We start from the raw sequence: 18,835 nt of genomic DNA on the forward strand, positions 1-18,835 counted from the left end.
TATGGAACAAAAAACACAGTAATGAAACAGCTGAGGTCTACAAACCTTGAAGTTACTGAAGAAGAAGGCAAAATTCTGGGTTTGTCATGCCACAGAGGCAAACTCTTGCTGAGCACAAAATGCAAGAAATTGTCCCTTCATATAAAATCAAATAGAGTTAATTCCCACACCTGCAAAATATGTGGATAGACATATGCCTGAGTGAACTTAGATGTGTTCCTATTTCAGTAACAGAGTGATACCAGAGACCGTTGTGCTGATAGTTACCAGCAGGTAGCTGTTTATGGAGGATATCTAGAGACACTCATGCCTGACAGCAAACCACAGGACCTTTTATCTAGGCTCTTCACATTCTATCACTAACAATTAGTTAAAGACACTCTTGCATGATGTTACTTAATATGATATTTAGCCTGCAATGCTTCTCCATTGCAAGTAGTCTGAGTGAAATCCTGCGGTTAGCTGCCATTCCACCAGTGGCCGATCAGCCTTGTCTTAATACAGCTCTAGAAACCTGAGGGTCCATAAGGGAATATTTTTCACTACTGACTAAGAAAATGTACATAATTCCTGGCACTCTTTTCTTAGCTCACTCACTGGATGTGGACATTCTTAGTGAGAGCTGCAGAAGTGTGACGAACAGGAAGCTGCCAGAGTACCATTGGGACATTTAGGCCAGTTGCAATGGGACAGACACTCACCAAAGAAGCTTGAGAGATGAGTTCCACCGTGAGACACTCATGTAGGGGAGTGCATATTTTCTGATGACTGTCACAAACTGCTCTGATGCTCAGGACCTCCCTGCCCTGGTGTCTCAGCAACCTGAGGGAAGAGAAACAATGATCCCATCCGAGTTGTGCATTGGTTATCTTAAATTCAGCTGTGTTTGTTGAAAGGCAATTTGAACATAAGGTAAAACATGGATATCTTTATTATGAGAGCTAACTCCTTCTGCCTGAATGAAATCACAACAGCCCAACCCTCCCAGGCACTGCTTCACGTCCCTACAGCCCACTGCATCCCATGCACCCCAGTCCCCCTCAGCTTTTCCCATCCCACAGCAGCCACAACTCATGGCATTGGCCCACTTGGGAACCCTGAGCTCCCTTTCGCTACCCAGAATTGTCTGCTCCAACCCACAGAAAGCAGTCCTGTAGGCTGGGCAGACAACAAGGAGAGCAGTTCTTTTCCTCCCCTGTCAGCACAGGTGGGCCCTCCTCATGGCGGCCATGCCAAGGAGCATCTCCAGACACAGAGGCAAACAAGATGGCAGCTGTGACTTTGCACATCCATGCCATGTCTGCCATGAAAACCGACTGGAGTTGCACACACAGAGGAGAAGTGTCCCTACCCACGACTAGAGACAAATTACCAAAAGTCTCCACATGGGAGAGTCCACCACTGAAGCCCATCCTCAAACTAGACAAGCTGAAGGCCTTCTTCTCCCCTAACCTCTGCATGTCCCAGCACATGGGGATATTCAGAAATCCCTTCTGTATCAAGTCCCACCATGAAGGTAGCACTACCACTACACGTCGTTTTGCTTCTCTGGCTGCTTAGAAGCAGTTTCCTGCACTGTCTGGTTTACCATCCTATGATAAATCAGTTTTAAAGGAGAGATTTCATAAAAGTGTCCAAAATCAACCAGCGTTCTAACTCTTGGATTACAGAAAAGTTTTAACAGTATGAAAATTTAAACCACAGGGAACATGGACAAGGAGATTTTCCTCCCACTTAGTTTTACTGCAAGGTTGATGCTGGACTCATCTGGACCTTCTGGGGAACTCCTCACCCAAGCCATCTCCAGAATTTCCCATCCATTCTGCTGACCAGAGACCACATTCACTGACAGCATGTACCAGAGTCTGAAGTATGGCCGTACCCGGCTCTATTCTCCTTGCAGACTCTTCTCCTACTACAAAAGCTTTTCAATTTTCTTGCAGGAGGTTTCTGTTAGCAGGGATAATGTGGTGAGATTCCTACACAAGCCAAGACCTCAGCCTGCCAGTCAGTCCTAGCTTTCTTTCTTTCTTTTGTGCCTAATTAATATTTCTTCTCCATATCTAACTACCTTAAAGGCTGAGTTTTAGCTTCTCAACTTTAACAGTACTAGCAATTAAGTCATAAGTTTCTTCTCTTCCCCTTGGCCACTGTCTGCACCAGGGTATTCCTGTGATCGAAAGAGAAATCCAGCTCCTTCCTTTCTCATAAACGTTATTTATACCCTACACCAGGGCTTTTTGGTTTGTTGTTGTCATTTTATTTGTTCTTGTAATTCTTTTTCTTACAGTTTAGGAGGCTCTACACAAAGCTAAACAAGCTGCAGCTCCTCATTGCAGGACCGGCAGCACACCTAGCCCATCACACTTTCTCAGAGCTTCTCAGCCACTTATGGGTCTGAGCGTGCTCCTCCTAAGCTTCATTCCAAGCACAGGGAGATGAACAATCAGGCAATGGCAGTTTGTTGAAAAGGACAGCAAGATTGACAGAAGTGAACTTCATCCGAACTGGAAAAGCCAGAGAGTAATTCCATAAAACCCATACTAAACACATGCACACATGCGTACTCGCATACACGTTCATTGTCCATGTGTTTGTCTCTCAGCTCCATTTAGGCCTAAGCCAAAGCCCTTGTAATCTGCACCAGGCACAGTGACTGTCATCTCTGTGCCTCACTGCCTTTAATGTTTTTCAGGATATACTAGCCAAAAGCCTTTGAGAACAGTGGGAATCTTTACATCAGCCTTGCTGGGTTTCAGATCAGGACCTGAATGCCTGCTCCATGCTAAAATCTGTGTGCTGTCCTATCTTCCTTCACTCTGATTTTCCCATGTCTGCCACAACTGCCTGTATTCCTGATAACATGTGGTTTGGTTTTTTATGCATCTCCATCTAAGGGCTGAATTAGACACATGACTTTTAAATTGCTTAAAATATTGTGGCATCTTTCAACCTACTACTAAATTCTACAGATGTGTCAAATTATCTGCTAAGATCTGCTCAGTGGGTCTTACTCTGGTGTTTTCTTGTCTCTAAATGTGCAAAACAATTACGTGAAAAGGAGTTCCTCCCACTTCAGCTGAAATTTATGACTCTGAGCTGAGGAGATAAGTTCAGCTAAATATTTTGTCGGCATGTAGCAAACCAAATGTGAGTAAGGAATTGATATTCTCTGCATGTCTTCTTGGCTTTCCTCTATGCATTTATGCTTGTACATCTCAAGAGCTGACAGTGCAGCAGTACAGGTTTCAGTCATGTATTGAATACGCACACACCATAATATTGATACACTTATAATGGTCTTCATATGGAAAATTCTAGCAGTTTCAAATGATTCACTAAGATTTTGTTTAGGTATTCATGTCTGAACCAGAAATTCTCCAGAGAGTCATTTTCTTGCTTGATAAATCTGAAAAGTACACATTTTTATACAAGTATTTTAATACAGGAAATATGAGTCTAGTCAGTATCTTTCCACATACATGTGTCTGAGTAGTTTTTGATGTGAAACGCTGCTTAATGTCTCTTAAAGCGCTATTTAAACAACTTCACATGAGCAACTACCAATCAATAAGTCTCCCGTTTTCTAACACTGAGAGACCAGAGCTAAACAGTTTTTTAGATTCGCATATAATGAATAAAACAGAAACAAAGCAGAAGAGAATGAAAAGAAAACAGCAACAGCACATTATTTACAACATATATTACCCCAAAAATGTAAATGGTCACCCCTAGCTTGGCCCTCTGATGGAAAAAAAAGGGACTTGAAATTGGGCGATTAGAGACCTTTTGCTGAGGGATGACTCAGCCCGCTGCATTTTGTGAGAGCTGGCAGGAATGGCACTGGGAGCACTGGGCAGTGTCCAAGCAGGCCAGAAGCAACTGATTTATGACATAACGAAGGGTGTAACCAGAGAATAGCTTCTAATAAACGCATCCGAAAATGAACTGTAAAGAAATGATGGATTGATAGCAAGGAGCAGGCCCCGAAGAAACAGTGGGGTTTGTAGGCTCCCATTTAACTCTAGTTTCAGACTGTTTTGAATGGAACCTCCTGAAGGAGAGAAGGCTTTTCCTAGAAACCATGTTTTTGTATGATAAAGTGTAGAGCAGCTCAGAAAAAAATGTCCTAAGTATCTCAGCAGAGGAAATGGAAGACAAAGCTGCTTGCCAACATGCACTAGCTAGCTTTACTTGCAGAAAAAATTGAGAACTAAGCCTTTTGTTAACATGCCTTATCAAGAGGATTACTGAGCAAGGGTTCAGGGCTGTCACAGCACATGGGGTGGGAAGTGCAGTCTAAAATACAGTTAGTCATGTGAATAGGGATGGTCACAATGTTTTCGGTGTTGTTTTAGCACCAAAAATGCTGATCAAGGGCTGGAGAAAATAGATAGACGCTCAAACAGCTCAGTACTTTTGGTTCACCAAAAACAAATAGAAGACTGAGAAGTGACTTAATGAGAGTACATTTGTCTCTCCATAAAATGCCAAGTACTGAAGGCTTAGCACCACAAAACCAACTGGTGGCAGAAAGATTTTTAACCCTTAGAAGGAAATATTCATAGAGTCATAGAAACATAAAGGTTGGGAAAGACCTCTAAGACCAAGTCAAAGCAGATTGAACAGGTGGCATAGTTAGCTGAAGGAACTTATCATGAAGGAAAGCAAGAGACTTTCTGCCTCTCTGTGTGTTCAAATTAGGACAAGATGCCTTTCTGGAAAAGAGATTTCAGCCAAACCCAGTTTAGTCTTGTGCCAAACACAAATTATTGGTCTCAAAAGAGAGTTACCCTTCATAAGTGGATTACTCTTTGCTAAACAAGACTAGATAGACTGTTGGTCCACTCTGACCCTAAATTGTCTCACTCTGTAAGTCTCTATCTATCCACTTCAATAACATGTGGATATGAATGGTAATGTTAAATTAACATGCCCCTTGAAATTTGTATTAATGTAAGGTTTCTGGGTTGGAAAAGCCTTAACTCAATTTAAGGGAGCACTTAAGCATATGTTAAAGTTTCATTGAATCCACAAGGACCCAATCTCATTCATCATAATGTACATTCGTGAAGCGTGCTGCAGACAAAGATTTCCATGTAAAGTGAAATACGGAACTGTTAGCATCAGAGCATCCACATTTTCCACCTATCTTTTGCAATATTTGTAGTTTATCCAGTTATGGTTTTAGAACTTCTCTTTTACTAAGTACAGGTAGTTCTAAAATACAGAAAAATACCGCATAATGATGTTGATGTTAATTGTATTACAAGTGGGACCAACTGGACTGCCTCTTATTACAATTGCTCATCATTTCCCACTGTAATGTCATTATTTTGACTGCTCATAAATTATGAAAATACAATTACGTGCGCTGAGTTTTTCTACACATTCTAGAAGCTTCGGGTTTGTGTTGTGTTCTTTTTTTTAAAACATATTTATTCAAAACAGTCCTTTCAAAAAACACAGGATTGGGAGAAACGTGTTGTCTATCTATGTTAAAACAATTCTAATGCCTTTTCTATGAATATCTGTCGTGCTTCTTAGCTTCTGAGTGAAGAACTCAAGAGCTGGCAAGTATTGGAAGGTGGCTTTTTTGTGTGCCCATAAAATCTCCCTATGCAGCACATGCAAGAAGCCTCTGAAAAACAAACTTTATCTTTTCTTCTCATCTCCAGTCTCTCGCAGTTTCCATACCTGACATCCTTCCCTACAGTTACCCTTGAGCCTCTCTCTTCCTATCTTCTTTGCTTTGAATCCTCGTACCTTCCACGTGTATATTAAACTCTTGTAGGTGCAAGCAGCTCCTCTCTTCTGTCTTCCCACTCTATTCTCTCATTTCAAGCTTTGCCTTTGCTACTTTATTCCTTTATAGATCTTTTTTAGTCATCAGCATTTTCTCTAGTTCTGTCTCCTGGTGTCCAGATCTATTCATCTCTAAGTTCATATACATTCTCCCCTTGAAACCACCAAACACCTCACTGTGTGAATAAACGCTTTTGTTTTTAACCTGGTTCTTACTAGCTCCATGCAATGGCCACTAGTGCTTGTATTGAAGACTGTGAGCAGTTGATCCTGGCTCAACCCCTCCATCCATTAGTGGTGTTGTAGATCTCTGTCTTACTCTCTACTCTCCCTAAGCTCTCTTTTTCAGATTCAATCATTTCTCATATGAAAGTAATTGCAACTCTTTGATCACCCTTTTTGCTCTTACTTGAGCATTTCCTAGCTTACTGTATCCCTTTTTAGATGAAGTGACAGAACAACACACATTATTTGAGATGTGCACGAATCATGGCCTCATAGTGCAGAATTCATTTTTGTTTTGCCTTCTATTCCTCTCCTAATCATTCTTAACATTCAATTTTCCTTATTTTTAATGGTTTCTGAACCTTGAGCTGATGTTTTAATTCAGCATTCGCTTCTTAGTGTGAAGTCAGCTCAGAGCCCATCAAGTTATGATGAAGGTAGCATTGTTTTCCCCCCCTCCGAAGCATTGCTTTATGTTTGTATGTGCTGAATTTAATCTGTTATTTTATTGTCAAGTCACTCAGCCTCACGAGGACCTTCTGCAATGCTTCACCCTTCACAAGCCTCACCATTAAAACCCAACAGGAAACCTGTGGCTCCTTTTTCTCAGGAAAGGTTAGCAAAGTCTGAGCGCTGCACAGAGACTCATCCTCCAGCAAAATCATCTCGCTGAGCTGCTGTTGCAGGACAAGCTAGGCTCTCAGGGAAGCTGGGAGAGAGCCTGCAGGCAAACCAGAGGACTGCCTAGCACACCTACACAAATGCATTTCAGCCTTCACTTAAACAGAGCCCGAAAGTAAGGATGTATGAGCATGGGGAGGAGCAAGGGAGCCTTACCCTGTACAGCTGCACATGTTGCTTGGGAGTTAGACTGGCTATGGTACAGCCACACGTCTGCTAATGTCAGCTCATAAAAGAAAAAAAAAAAAAAAGAAATCGCCTTTGGTTTTAAGTTTGCCCCCTCCGTGCCCCCCTTTTTCCCCTTCTCTGCTTCAAAAGAAAGACAGGTTTGAGTCTGACTCTGAAGCACCCTTTGCTACAGTATGTGCCATTTACTTTAGTAAGGCTGATTAAGTCATGCATTTACAAGTAGACCTTCCATCAGAGCTAATTTAAAGCAGATGTTTTGGGTTCCACAGCCAGCGAGGCATCGGTCTGAGAGTTGCAAGGGTCTCTGTAAGAGCACTGTTTTTACTGCACTTTATAGCGCGCTGGGAGGAGGTTAATTGGTGTAAAAGTTTAATTTCAAATAGGATCCCCTTTTAAAGTTGCATATATGCATATACTTTTTATGGAGCGTTATATTACAAAGTCAAAGTGGGGGAGAAAAATCATCCAAAAACATTTCAAGATCAAAGACACCCAACCTGTCAAATGCTAAGATATTTTTATGAGGAAATAGGACTCACATTTTCTCCAGAAGACGCAGAGAGAAGCAAGGAGTGGAAAAATATTTAACTAGATTCCATGGTATATTAGGAGAAGGAGAAAAAAAACACCCATGCCAATATGCTGGTTTCAGAACCTTCTGGCTTGGCTTCCACCACTGAAAATACTGGCAAGAAACTGCTCTGTGCTGGGATTATTTATTAGAAAAGCAATAGATTTGTACAGTTTAACAATAGAGGGAGGATTCAGAATCATCCATTTGCTCTGTCTAACGTTCAGCTACTTTTGTTTTTTATTTGTGAGCCAGAATAACTGTACTTACCCCTTGAAATGATCATCAGCACTGGCTTAGCATAGTTTTATTATTTGAGTAATTGTATTGCCTATGGAGGGCTTATGGCCTGCCTCTAACAGTGAAAACTGCACTGGCTGCTCTCATCTGGGAGACTGGCTTTCTAATGAATCTTAAGTCATTTAGACTTACATTTAATATTTATTAGAACTCAATGGACATTTTTGCCTTTAGTAAAGACAATAACAAAATAAATTATATTTATCTTGAACCTCAGTCTAGTTTTGTAGGCAGTACAGAGTTACAGTTGTTTTCTGCTCAAGAAAGGCTCTCCCTCCCTCCTGAAGGAGACTCTCATTAAGTTCTGCTGCTCTTCCTACCTTGAATTACAGTAGCACCTAACAGCATTGGCCAAAATTACTTAACACTTTCAAAACTGTGACTTTTACAAAGCACTTACAAGTCTACCAGAGCAAGGCAATTCCTTTCTGCAAATGAGAAATGAGCGATTTACTCAAGACTGTAGGAATACTATGGCCTAAGACTTCACACACACTTCCTACATCCCAGCTGAGCCCCAGTCATGGCAGGTTCAGTATCTGTTCCTGGTAAAGACATCTCACCAAACAACAGCAAAACACGACAGCAAAGCTTCTGTTTTCCCATCAGTTCAATGCACAGAGTCACTTCAGATTTGCATGGCTGAGGGTAATTTTTGTGGTGTCTGGTGCTTAGGGTCATTTCAGACTTTCCACACATCCCTGGCCCTATCTCCTCCTCCCCTTCTCCTTCTTGGCTACAATCATCCGTAGCATTGTGCTAAAGCAAGACCTATGTGGTAATGTTCAGACCCATATGAGGTTGCAGCAAGGGATCCACATCATGTTATCCAAAACATCTGCTGTGTTCCCCACTTCTGTCCATAAAGGGCACTGTCAGCAGCTACAGAGCGAGCAGTATTTGAGCTTTGTGCAGCTTAGGAACAAGGAACCTATGGCAGCTGGGAAGGGGAAAGGAGGAGTTTACTTTGGAGATTTCCCAGCTGGAGCCAAACTCTGGGCAAGCTGGAGATCTAGTCACACAGGACATTTCCCAGACAGCAGAATGGTCCAGGTGTTTAAACTACAGTGGCTAAATGTACGCTTTTGTTATAAGCAATGTGTTGAAGAGGTTGGCAGGATTCTATCCTTTTTGCTAAATTATTTTTTCAAAATCAAGGATATCTGTGCAGCAGGACTCAAGCCTTGAACCTTTCTCATCTGAGTAGAGTGCACCAAGCCCATCACTAAATAAAGCATTTCAAAGGGCTGCCCAAAAAGGTATTGATAGGATCAGGAAAGGTCCTGGGCTGGGTTCACCACTACCCTTTATAGACATTTTAGGGGTACACAAAGCCCATTCAGGTCTTTGTGCCCAAGGTGGAATACTATCCATCAGGGGATATGCAACTAACAATCTTATATTGTACTAGAGCCAAAAAGGGTAGAGCACCCTGGGCCAAATGCATCTGTACTGGAAACCCCATGATTTGGGAAGGCTACAACAAGGATGAATTAAACCAATGTGTTTGAATTAAAATGGATGCCAAGTGGTAACCATTCCCACATTAATATAGCTAACATCTCTTGGAGGCCAGCATGTTCCAATGAAATGCATAAACTTCAGAATTTTTTTCTTTCCAGGTGAATAACATAAGGATAAATTAAAAGCAGGATATGTTGGTAAGTGCTACTAGGGTGCCCATGCTAAAAAACTATCAATCCCCCTCTTCCCTGGCTCCCTTTCTCAACACCTTCTTCCTCATCAATCACACTTTCAATGTTCTGAAGCAAGTTTCTGCCAAGTCTGGTAACTAGGGCCAGGCAAAATTTTTTATACTACAACCTCTTGAAATACGCATTGCAATTTTGTCAAAACGCAGGGAGATTGCCCAAAAAGCAGTTACTCATTTTATACAAGATGACTGTGAACTTCAGGTTCTTTACCTCTGCTTTGTCTTTGAAAAACTCACCACTGGAAAGATTGCTTCCAAATTCTATGCAGTCATTTTCACCCCCACAAACACAAACTGTAAGGTCTTTCTGTTAGCAAATACTAAAATCTGGAGTCAGCTTTTCCAGAAGTTGTTCTGGAGCACACTGAAGTCCTCCTGACTTTATTAGGGCCTTTTCATTTAGCTCATATCAACATCAGTAGGTCCCTGGTAACTTGGGGCCTCTACAACGTCTAAGCGCCTGGCCTCCAAAAACCAATTTTTCCTATCAAACACAAATCCTTACCATGACCTTTGAGAGACTTGCATGTTGCATTTAAAACCAAATTTGATCCCCAGGCTCCTGTTCATAAGCTCTTTGAACTTCGTAACCTGCAAGTGCCTTGGATCCTTAGTACCCACCAGCAAAGTTTGCTGGACACCAAAACTCATGGCTCAGATTTGGGGCCACCCTCTCCTTCCAGGTGGCGTTAACCATAACCAGAACAACCAGAGGAGTACCTGAACTGAGAATACCAGAGGAAAGTTCTTCTCTGAAACCCAGGCTTATTTAACAAGTCAGGGAGAGGTTACTACTACAACCAGACCTCAGGTTCTCCTACTGACCAGTTTACACAGATCCCCACTCAAACTCCTTGCCCTGCATGTACCATTTGCAGGCGCACATTTCCTCATGAGCTGTGAAGGAAACCTTAGTAACTGGCTTAGCTTTGTGGCTTTTTCCACGTTCTTTTAAAGTATTGTAACACCAACATAAACCTCACTGCCTCCCTGAAATTGAAGAGAGAAAGAGACAAATGTTGACCCATCCCTCAAATTCAATGCCGTGCTGATAAAGGAATTATTGGCTTTGGCCTTAGATATCTCTTGACATGAAATTATCCTGCAGAGGGTATAGATAAGGCTGCGCTAGTACTGTGACTTTTCCAAAAGCATAGAAATTTAAAGCTGGAATTAAGCTAGATCTTCTCTCCTATTTATGCTGTGGGGAAGGCTCTGAACTGCTGAGAGTTGCTCAGATCTTTCCAGCTGGAAGATTTCTCCAAGAGGGCTGAAGGATGATGTCCTGAGCCAGCTTTCAGCCATGAAATCACTGCTCGTGTGAGATGCTTTGTTTTATCCCAATTTTCAGCTGCTCTACTGTCCATGGGGAACTGAAAACATCTGAACTACTTGTGTCCAAGCCAAAGCTTTAAGACTTGACTGCAAGATTGGTGCTGACCCTGGAGGTATAACATGATAATTTCCATCAGCTACATAATTTTCCTTTCCTCATGTACCTGCTACTTGTCTCTAGCAGCAGTGCTTGCCTAGAAATATCTGCATGGGCAGGACTTCACAGATGAAGAGATAATTCTTAAATCACTCAAGTTTAATATCATATCATAAAATGGCTTTGATTGGAAGGGACCTTAAAGATTGCCAATTTTCAACCCCCCTGCTGAGGGCTGCCTGCCAGCTCTAAATCAGGCTGCTGCCTGGGGCTCCATCCCATCTGCCCCTGAACACCTCCAGGGATGGGGCAAAAGTCTTGTAGTGAAACATGCTATAGATGTACATTTTCCTCATTATTTTTCCTTCTTCCATTTTTAAACACACAGAGCATTTTGATGTTCATAAAAACAGGAGACAAAGTGCAAGGCCATGCCCTTGGATCCATCTCCTGGATCCTGGTGCTTGGCTGCTAGTGCCAGCTGGACCCTGTGCTCAGCACCCTCTGCAGATCTGCCAATGCATTCCTTGCTCCCTGCTGATTTATGATGTCGGTTGGACCAAAACTCATTTCAGTATCTTACTTTTATTATGGTAACTGTGTTGCAAAGCTGAAAATAAAAGCAGAAGTACCAGGCTTCTCAGCTGGTATAAAAAGGAGAGCTGTGTTGGTTTATACCAACTGAGGATGTTGTCCAAGCCATTTGGGGAGTTTGGTGGTTGTTTTTTTTCCCCCTTGCAAGCTGCTGTAATCTCAAGGACGTTACAAAAATGTTAACATCAGCCAGCTGGGGGCAGGAGTGAAAAACACCCTGAAAATTTAACATCGTTGGAGAGCACTTTTTGTTTTTTCCATTAACTAATATTCTCAGGTTACCAGAAAGGAATTTGTTGTACTTCTCCATATTCACTGCTAGTGAAACAAGAGATTGAAAGATCTCAGAATAAATGGCCAGGCCCAGAACTGCTAGGGGTTAGGGCCCTTACACCCTTACCAATCCAAGGCCGATTAAGCATCAACTTCCCAATCCTTGGCAGTACAACTAGGAAGTGCGGGAGGTTCATTGTCTTCAGCTCGCTGCTGCTGGCTTGATGCAATAGCTATACATCACGCAGAGGACTGACAGGCTCAAAATGTCCATGTCAATCTGCAGCTGCCTTTAATCATACACAGATTTATGAGACACCCTCCGCACCCCTGTGGAGATCTAGAAACTGTGCTTTGTTTTGACTTGACATACATTTTTCCATTTAAGATTAATAAGTAGGAGCCCTATTAGACTGCAGCTATGAACCAGGAGGGGCAAAGCTCCATCCGAAATGGAGGAAATGATGATGTAATTTTGAACCGTTAAGGACTGAAGGGATTAAAAGATTTGGAGTAGGATTTGGAAAGTCTCTGGTGTTGCTTACGGTAGGGCTGTATTGCCTGCCTCGCCATCTGGACAGAAAAGGCCTTTTTCCTATTTACTGGTTTGAGGTTGTTGTTATAGCTGCGCTGCTCACGAGCACCGCTGCCCTTAATGCTCCATCATCATTTCCATCATAAACCCTTCTTTCCCCTGAGGGGCTACAACGTCACAGTAAATATTTGCTGCAAGGTAGAGCTTGCCACCAGGGCCTGGGCTCAGGCTGAAGAGCAGCAGGGGCACTCGGCAGGATCAGACTTGGAAGCTTTCCACCACATAGCAACTTTACACTTACCTCATTTTGCTAAATTGAACATTTCTAGCCATTAACAACAACCATGGACCAAAGGCTGATGCTCCTTTTCCATGCGTTTGGACAGCTTGCTGTCCAGTCTGTGTAAGGATTTATGATGTGACCAGCATGGTGGTAGGACACGTGCCCTGGGTGATCCTGACTGACACATTGCACATGAGGGCATGTAAAACCAGAGCAGCACACTGGCTCAGCTGCATGCCAGCTCAGCAGCACTGTGACTCCTGGCAGCTGGCTTCCCAGTTCCATTTTTTTTTGCTTTCTGATGCACCCAGCAGGGTTTTACAGAGAGGGAAGTGGCTGTATTTCTCAGCATCCCCATGGCCATTCTGCTCTTTCAGAAGAGGCCTGAGAGAGAACAAAAGTGAAGTCATCTCATGCTATAGATTGCACTACAGCTCTGTACTGCTCAGGTCCTTGCTGTGTTATGTGCCAGTAGTTTGCTAGTGTGCAGTAGATGTTCCCAACTGTAAACAAAAATGAATTTCTTCTTTTAACTCCATAATTAAAGCCTCTATAAATTCAAATCTTCCTTATTAACCAAATGTAGTTTCCCTGAACAGAGCAGGCACCAAGCAACAGGTAGGGCATCACCCGATCCCACTACAAACAACCTGCTCACCAGGATTCTTTCTCCTCCCCTGTGTTATTTTCTCAAGGTCAGGTGCTACATCTGACTGCAGCTCCAGGTCCTTGCTGCTTTTCTATTTGCTTCCTTGCCCAATTCTTCTTAGAAACAGACAATTACAATCAGAGCTGGACACTGTTGCACTCACATTGTCAGAAGTGCTTATTTTAAGTTTCTCATGGAAAATTAAATTTTCGAGTTACAGATATATCCACATCAAATACATAAGAGGGATTTCAAGCTCAGAATAAGTTAACAGATGGCAAGACAATGAATTAACTTCTCTAAGAGCAGAAGAGATAGTTTGACAAGTGCTTCCTCCTAGACGTAGAAACCCCATAAGCTTTCTAAATACATGGAAAGTAATTAAATATGCAAAGAAATGGATGCATCCTCCACTAAAAACTGATTTAGAAACACATTTTCAAAGCCTCAATTGTAGTTACTCTGCTATACTGAAACACAACATGAACTTGGTCTACTCTTATTAGTTTTAATCAGAAAGCAAGCAAGTAAAATCAGCCATCCAGACATGCTGAAATAAATCTAAGAGGCCTGATAAATCTGCAAGAGCAATCACAGTTGCAAATCAGAGGCTCAAAATAAATACAAGGTACATCAATCTAACACAAGAGGATTCCAAATGTCTGCTTTCTTTTTTGCCTCCAAAGTCAGGGGAAACTGAGTGTTGTAATACGCTCTGATAACAACTTCCATGAACTCCTCATCTGAATAGAAATAGCACAGGAACTGTCTCACTAAGGTGATCGTAAATCAAAAATGAAACAACAGTTTTAGTGGAACCTCTGGGAGCTGAAGAGTGAGCCATACCGTTATAGCATAAAAGCTGGCCAGAAACACAGAGCTAAATGAACCTAAAAAAAAAAGTAGTGATTTACAGGATTCATATTCTTGTATTATGTTTATTATTATTTTATTACACAGTTCATCCAGCGCCAGCTGAAACTCCAACTCTCACCAAATCTGTGTTAGCCACTGCAGCAAGCAACATGAGACCTAACACTGGGGAAGTCGTGTCTGTCTGTCTGTCTCATACCCAGGCACACACCTATGCTGGGCAGTGGGGTGCTGCTATGGGTATAGCTTCTCCAGAGTGTGGCAACCTTCATCAGCTGAAATAATATGGCACAGGAGTTTTATAAAGCTGCTCTATCATACACACTTAGCAAATATAAATACAACATCAAAGCCAACATTGCTTGCCAGTGGCTGACAGCCAGAGATGGTACAGTTTTGTCATCTTTCCTTTTCATTCTCCCTGTGCCATCCTCAGAGCAGCTGCAGATTGCCAACCAGAAGCAGATTTCTACATTCAGACCGAGTTCGGCAACCTTTCTGCAGACGCTGTGCTCATTAGGTGTACTAGAAATAGCACTGGAGAAGTATCTCAGTAGAACACCTTGCCATAAGTCACACTTTCAAGATTATAAGTGGCAGCTGGCTGGTAGGCCGAGGACAACAGCAACCGGTTTCACTCCAGTTATATTTTCAACCCTCAGCTGTCACCTGCATAGGTGTACTGCACCACCAGTTTGTTCTCATGGCTGGAAGGAGTTTGGTCCCTCCTTCCCTGAGCCCTAGGGGACAGGTGGAGGTTTGCCACCAATCTGGGAGGAAGTCTCCCCCTCGATTCCAGATGGATGACATTATATCTGTAAATTCTCATCAGTGTTGCCATTGCTGGCTTCCATGGGGTTGTTTAAAAGGGCTTTTTCCCATTGTTTTTCCAAGGACCTGCCCAAAAATGTTTCCATCCAAACCACCATCACGCAAAACTCCAGCAGAGGAGCAAAGAACAATAGCACACAAGGTTCCAAGTTCAATAGCAATTTCAAGGATTTCAGCTGTCAAAGTTAATCAGTGGCTATTTCTCTTCGGGCTCCTTTGTTTAACCCCTGAAGGACAATGCTTGGAAAGCTGCTGGTTGAGAGGGCATGAGAGGTCAGGAGTCCGGATTTGTAGCAGCCAAGAAGAGTTAAGGAAACAAAACTGAAAAACAGAATGTGTTATGAAGTGAAAATTTCAGACAAAGTGAGACTGAACTTTTATTTCTACTTTTGTTAAGAAGGAGGCATGAGCCTGGAGGGTGGGGTCCAGAGTCAAGATTTTGGGCAGGGTTATTTTAGAAAGCTGAACATACGTCAACGGTCATTCCAGGGCAAGCACTTCCCAACTTCAGGGTATTTTCAAGAAGTCTGGATCCTGATCTGAAACCTGTGGCTTGGGCTTGCTTCTGAACTTCTCCTTACAAAAAGGAAGAGCCATCTTATGGTAAGCCACTGCACTGGAGTTCTGCTTTCTTGCAGGAATCCGCTTTGACGTGCCTTCCCTGACAAGGTGTAGTTGCTAGATATAAGAGTGAAAGCCAGAAGAACTGGGAAAGCTAACGTTCCTAAACACTGATGCACAAACCACTTCTAAATACCAGAGCAGTTCCTGACCCTCCTGCACAAGGACCCTGATGTTCTGAGCAAGCCCCTCCAAGCAAACTGCATTGCAGGATGCCAGCTGGGTGCAGCCCCTTCTTCCCCAGCATCACCTCTGAAATAATAAGGCACAGCATGCAACATCCTTGGCTCAGCCCATAGCAGAGCTGATGGCAAAGGGCATCCCCTCTGGGACCTCACACAGCACAAACATCCCCTGAGCCCCAGCCAAGGTCTCACGAGAAGGCCGTATCCCCTTGGTTGGCTCAGGAGGACACGTGTAAGCCCCTTATTTCAGGTCCCATCAGGCAATGTGCATGTGAGGATTCAAGTTTTTTCTTTAAGAGGGCCAAGAGATTGCAAGTGCTCCCCAAGCCACAGCTTGAGAGAGAAGATCAAATGGAGAACACTGAGCTCAACATCCTGCACCATTTAGTCCCCATACACACTGTCCCCCCTGCCCATGGGCTTGTTCCCAGGGCTGTCCCACAGGAACATCTCCCACAGCTGCCCCACATTCACATGCACCCCACAGTGCATACCACAGCAAGATCAAAGCAACAAGCCCTAGTCACTCACCAGTCCCCAAGGCCCAGTCTTTACCGACCCCATACAACACAGTACTTTACTCCATCTATTTTAACATATTCATGTCCTGTGAATGGTATCACATGTGGGAACTAATCAAATTCAGGGGCTAACTCACAGAATACACAAAGGTAGTTCACTAAAAAACAGAGGTGTGTTCAAAATATCAGCATTTCAGTGTTACCTGAGATACAGCATTTGCTGGTGGTATTCCTAGAACTCCAGCCCATCTTGCAAACAGCAACAGCTGAAGCAAATCCCCCAAGACCTCTCCAGACAAAAAAAAAAAACCCCACACAAGACATTCAAGCAAAATGCCTATCTGTGCCCCTCTGTTAGAGCTGAGGATCTGCTATAAATGAGGAGGGGAAGCTGACAGCAGGTGAAGGCCTTCAGGCTAATGACCTCCAACAATTTGTCTGCAGGTGCTGTGTAGGTGGTCTGAGCCCTGAGGCACCAGCCTAAGAAAAGTGATGGCAATTCTGCACCTACCATTGCTCCATCCAAGCTGTAGGCTTGGGATGCTGCAAAAAATCCGTGTTAACAGCTTGGAGTTTTTTTCCCTGAGCATTATGAAGGAGGAGCAAAAAGTTTGATGCCATGAAAAAATCTGACTGCCTTTTCAATTGCTTGCTGCTTGTCAGCGTTGATAAGAACCCCAAAGGTGAGACCTTGCTTATGGATTAGAAGGGCATTCAGCAGCTAACCCCAGTGGCATTTATAAAACAAAATCAAAGACAGCATATAGTCTTTCCTGAGGCCAGAAAGGCCTTGAACAGGTGCTGGGTGATGCGTGGGGCTTTCATGAGTGACAAACCCTCTGCTTCCTCCTGAAATGTGCTTCAGTCCTTCTCCGGACTCTGATGGAGAACTGCTATGGCTGCATTAAGGTTTACAGCTGTTGAGCAGCTCTTCATGCTAAGCCAAATTCTCAAGACATATGAACCTTAGAAGTCACAGTAATTTCTAAGGAGAAGCAGAAATTTATACTGGTGAGAGCTAGCTCTTGTGTTACCAGCAAATCTCGTTTCTGGAAGCAAATAAAAAAGCTACACCACTATTCTGCGCTCTGATGTAAAGAACGTGCTATGAAATAAAGTCACTTGTTTACACTGCATGCTCTACTGGTTCCTAAAATCAGATACAGGTCTGTGATCAAGTGAGAGTTTTATTGTGCATTTGTTAATGTTGCATGTGCAATGCTTGGGTTTTATCCCAGTAAGCAATCTTCATCCTTCCTCCTCCCAGGGATGCACTGGTCAGGGCTTGGTGTGGGCTGACCCCAGGTTTACTGAGACACCAAAGGCTTTGTCCACGTGCTCAGCTTCTGCGAGAGATAGGAAAGTGCAGGGGAGGTCTCACTCAGATGACAGAAGAGTCCCTTAAACTCCGCATGGATTGAAAAGGGGAATGTCCTCCCATGAATTTTAGGATGAAGAAACACAAAAGTATTCAGAGCCTGCATCAAGGTTCACGTTCTTCACAAAAGTTGCCCTCTGTTACCAAAAGGTGAAACGCAGCAAAGAGGCACAGGCAGGGATCAAAAGAGGTGGTTGTTCCAAGCATGAGAGAGCAGGGGTATGGAACCAAAGGAAATCCAAGTCGTGCTGCACATCTGAAATTTGTCCTCCTCCTTTAGAACTGGGAGCCTGCCCCGCCATAAAAGAAACTGCTATGTCCCTCTCTGTGAGATGGGGTGCCCTGTGCACTCAGCGTGTGAGATGAGACCCAAGAGGGAAGGGATTTCTGCTGAAAGCCAATGGGTGTTGCAATTCTACAGCACATCACTTTTAAAATCATATTCATGGATGCCTGTACCTGCCGGCATGTCACTACAACACGCGTGTACACGCCTGTGGACGTCTGATCCCCTCCCTTGACCTGGATGGCTTTTAGCATTTCCACGAGGAGATAGCATACGCTGAGTTGTAGACCGATGTCACTTTGCTGCTGTACTTATTTATTTTTAGGAAATGCAAACCGATCCCCGTCTGCCTGGCCAGGGTGGGGTGGCACAGCAGGGGCTGCTGCTCCGTCTGCCCCTCAGGTCTTTGTGCTGGCGGCCATGCTGCCCCAAAGCTTGCGTTCTTTGTCCTGTTTCACAACGTGTTTGCTTTCTCCCTTGCTGTTCTTGCCTGCTCTGCTCTATTAGTCAGCTTCAGCCCTTTTATTGAGGAAATAGAAATGTCCTGGAAATGTCTTGATATCCTTCTATCCTCACAAATCAGTTTTTAATCATGTGCCCTGCGTTCTGCCCTACGTGTTTTTCAGCTGCTACTAAATAAAGAGCCCTTTCAGAGAAGGGAAGGCCCCAGCCATGCCGCCATCGCGACCTGAGACCAAACACTCTCCCTGGGAGCCTATTTTCCCAGGGTACAGAATGCTCTGCCCATCTTCTGCCTCTTGCTGGGCCAACACAGCAAGCAGAGGAAAGGAGCATGGACAGAGCACAAACGGTGCCAGCATGACCAGGCGGCCGCTGTTTTTCATCGTGGTGTTTTCATACTGTGAGCCCAATCCGAGCTCTCCTCTGC

At 43.5% G+C, this 18,835-nt stretch overlaps 1 long non-coding RNA gene across 1 annotated transcript; it reads right to left on the reverse strand.

Annotated features, from left to right (window-relative positions):
• Positions 13,948-16,605, reverse strand: LOC110401988. The gene is made up of 4 exons (XR_002440739.1): positions 16,486-16,605; positions 16,293-16,368; positions 15,428-15,633; positions 13,948-15,276 (listed from the first exon to the last, which is right to left on the reverse strand). It is a non-coding gene; the product is annotated as an uncharacterized LOC110401988 (long non-coding RNA).

Source organism: Numida meleagris, chromosome 6 (genome assembly GCF_002078875.1).
Source record: "Numida meleagris isolate 19003 breed g44 Domestic line chromosome 6, NumMel1.0, whole genome shotgun sequence".
Classification (NCBI taxonomy): domain Eukaryota; kingdom Metazoa; phylum Chordata; class Aves; order Galliformes; family Numididae; genus Numida; species Numida meleagris.